Source organism: Panulirus ornatus, chromosome 70 (assembly GCF_036320965.1).
Source record: "Panulirus ornatus isolate Po-2019 chromosome 70, ASM3632096v1, whole genome shotgun sequence".
NCBI classification, from domain to species: domain Eukaryota; kingdom Metazoa; phylum Arthropoda; class Malacostraca; order Decapoda; family Palinuridae; genus Panulirus; species Panulirus ornatus.
In genome coordinates this window covers 2,416,466-2,420,434 of record NC_092293.1, presented here as the reverse complement: position 1 = coordinate 2,420,434, position 3,969 = coordinate 2,416,466, and the positions used below count along the sequence as shown (strand labels likewise).

At 37.4% G+C, this 3,969-nt stretch overlaps 1 non-coding gene across 1 annotated transcript; it reads left to right on the top strand.

Annotated features, from left to right (window-relative positions):
• Window positions 1-3,177: 3,177 nt before the first annotated feature.
• Window positions 3,178-3,249, top strand: TRNAT-AGU (transfer RNA threonine (anticodon AGU)). The gene has a single exon. It is a non-coding gene; the product is annotated as a tRNA-Thr (tRNA).
• Window positions 3,250-3,969: the final 720 nt, after the last annotated feature.

Here is a 3,969-nt window from a genome sequence, read left to right as displayed (position 1 = left end):
TACAGTGATCAATATTGTAGGTCATAATGTAAGTGGTGTGTGACTAACTATAGCTATAATATTACCTGTTCATTCTTGCTACTAACACATGACACCAAGTTGTCTGTTAGTCTTATTACGTACATTAATACACTGTTGTCTTGGCTTTACATCTCTACTAATGATGACACCTAAATCCTTCTCCTGCCTTGATAGTTTTATTTCCACATCTTAAGATGATACTGTAGTTTGCCTGCTATGTGTACACAGTGTAAACATATGTCTACGGTGAATATCACTGGCCATTGTACACTGTACAACGATACCCTGTTAAGATCTTCCTGCAATGTCATAAGATTCTGTTTAACTCGCAAACACGATTTCATTACATGTAGGAAAAATTTGATATAAATCTAAAGTTAACATTTTCAAAGAGAAATATAGAACAAGACAGATCACATTTAATATATCACATATCAGTTCACCAGCTAGATATACCATTATAATATATTATGAAACTAATATTTGTCCTCATTCATGTACAAGGACCATCTTCTACACATGACCAATATTTCACAACCATCACAAAATGATTCACTGATAAAGCCAGTGTATGTAATGTCCTTCCTTTTCCTCAGCTCATTAGACATTTTCCGTGACCCAACCTATATGTTATTTGTCCCCTCATTTGTGACCTTGTAGTTGTTGTACGGTGGAGTAATGCTTGTCTTGCTATACTGAGGGACAGACACACTGACACAAGCCATGTTGTAGTTGTTGTACGGTGGAGTAATGCTTGACTTGCTATACCGAGGGACAGACACACTGACACAAGCCATGTTGTAGTTGTTGTACGGTGGAGTAATGCTTGACTTGCTATACTGAGGGACAGACACACTGACACAAGCCATGTTGTAGTTGTTGTACGGTGGAGTAATGCTTGTCTTGCTATACCGAGGGACAGACACTCTTCCTAAATATTCTTACAAGTTCAGCTCATAAAAGATATATATGACAAATAAAGCCAGATAACAGTGTGTCATAAGACCAGAGCCCCTGCCAAGCTGGGACTTGGCCAAACATAAACAACCACTTTCTTATAGACGATTAGTCAAGGTTCTGGGTCGAGCACCAGGATCTATTGACTTCCGTCCGACATAATATATTTTCTCTGATCCTTCATCATCATCACCACACTCCCGGCACCCATCAATAAACCCTTCCCAAATTCCTCACTTCCTTATAAACTCGTCCCTGTAGTCAACAATTAAGAAACCTAAACCGACCAAAAAGCATTACGTTGTTCAACAATGTAAACCCCAGCTAGGGTGAGCCTTAGATACTCTTACGGTATATTGTGATGGACGAAGGATTTACTTCCCTGGTAATGTATTACAAAATACATATGGCAAAAATATGTTTTACTTTTGGACTTCTAGTGAAAATACATGGGATATCGCATGCAAGCTAAACATTTGATACGATAATAAATAAGATTTCATAACTTTTCTGGAGCACAAGCTACAGAAATATATATAACGTGATATCGTTAAGATTAACATATCTAACATAAAAATTTTTATTTTGCAGATTAATATTTTACATGTAGAAATCAATAATGTTTCCAATCACATAAAGATAATTGCGTCAGTATCTATGTTGCAGGCTTTTTATCCGGGTTTTACACACTGTAGAAAAGTATTGTTTAGAGAAGAGTAATGTAATTATTATTAACACAAGGTTCAAGGAATCTAAGTTATGAGTTTCTACTCTTCAAAATGTTAGCATCATCCACTGAGAAAACTTTGAAAAATAGACTTTTATTTTGTGTAATGAAAACTAATGACAAATTATTTACGTTTTTCTTAAGGATATTCTTTATGAGTCAAATGAAAGTATTTTGTTAGATAAAAAACTTACATCAGTAACAACGAGAGATAAACAATCAATATTCATAAACTTTATCTTTGATGAATTAAAGTTCATCAAATGACAGATGAGAACTAATGAAAGATTATTTATGTTTTCCTTAATAATATTCTTTATGAGTCAAATGAAAGTATTTCGTTAGATAAAAAACTTACATCAGTAACAACGAGAGATAAACAATCAATATTCATAAACTTTATCTTTGATGAATTAAAGTTCATCAAATGACAGATAAAGATTATTATATACAATTTCCAACAATCTTATTGACATCATAAAACCAAATATGATTCATAAATTTTTCAAATCATCAAAAGTAAAAAGAAGAAGCCGTCCGGAGGTAAGTTGTTTCCCCTGGCGTAAACACTTATAGGCGGAATCCGGTAACACCTCTTGAATAGCATGTGGAAGACAGAGTAGAGTGGCTAGGCTGTGGAGCATGTTCTCCACTTCAACTGACTAATGATATGTTAAGACAACACAAACCACATACATCCATTGTGAGGATGGAATCAGGGATGAAACATCTATAACTAGAAAGGTTAAAGATACAAAGATGATGAAATACCTTTACCCGGGATCAGTAGCACCTGTGGTAATGGACACACCTTTGTAATGCTTGATCACTTACAACTGATCAACTTTAATACGAAAGTCTTAGGTATTGTCCCTCAGGAAAACTTTTTATAAATATTTATAAAACACATATATATGTTAGATATACACTATCTCTAGAATATATCTTTACCTGGGACGTGTAACACTTGTGTGGATAGACACAACTTTGTAATGCATGATCCATTACACGAAATGAACTTCACTAACGAAGAGTTATACAACGCGTCGTTGGAGAACATTAATCAAATACCTATACAGAATTTTTATGTTAGATAAAAGACATTCTTGATAGTAAACATAAGAAATGATGACGAAAGATAAGAGACGTAGATGTAAATGTTTTGTTCAAAGATCAAATCCTCCTGCCTTAAACTAGCTCCTTGTATTGCATTTTCTTTTAGATATCCCAAGGAAAATATATTCTGTGGTTTGTTTATATATATGTTTATGTTTTTCACAACTTTTTTATTCTTTAATCTTTTAGGATTCAGGTTTAAGGATCTTGGTTGTGAACAACCATTATAATGCAACACAATACATATTTATCATAAACAAATCATTTATCACAATAACCATTATGTTTGTATCAGATTCTTTAAGTCCTCAATTATGTTTGCTCATAAATAAGAAATTTTTCCGCCACTGACAAGTGGCTCCGTGGTGTAGTGGTTAGCACATCTGTCTAGTAAACAGCTAATCCGGGTTCGATTCCCGGCGGAGCCTTTGTTTTCAGTATTCAGGATCGGAACATATATGACTGTGGTAAACCATCATCCGACACCACTGACCTTCATCATCCAGGCCAACAATCATCCAGCAGTGACACATCCACTCCTGCTCGTGGCTGACCATCATCATCCAGGCCAACAATCATCCAGCAGTGACACGTCCACTTCTGCTCGTGGTTGACCATCATCATCCAGGCCAACAATCATCCAGCAGTGACACATCCACTCCTGCTGGTGGCTGACCTTCATCATCCAGGCCAACAATCATCCAGCAGTGACACATCCACTCCTGCTCGTGGCTGACCATCATCATCCAGGCCAACAATCATCCAGCAGTGACACATCCACTCCTGCTCGTGGCTGACCTTCATCATCCAGGCCAACAATCATCCAGCAGTGACACATCCACTCCTGCTCGTGGCTGACCATCATCATCCAGGCCAACAATCATCCAGCAGTGACACATCCACTCCTGCTCGTGGCTGACCATCATCATCCAGGCCAACAATCATCCAGCAGTGACACATCCACTCCTGCTCGTGGCTGACCTTCATCATCCAGGCCAACAATCATCCAGCAGTGACACATCCACTCCTGCTCGTGGCTGACCATCATCATCCAGGCCAACAATCATCCAGCAGTGACACATCCACTCCTGCTGGTGGCTGACCACCACATGTTGTGCCTCGTGTGTGAAACATAAAGCCCATCATAC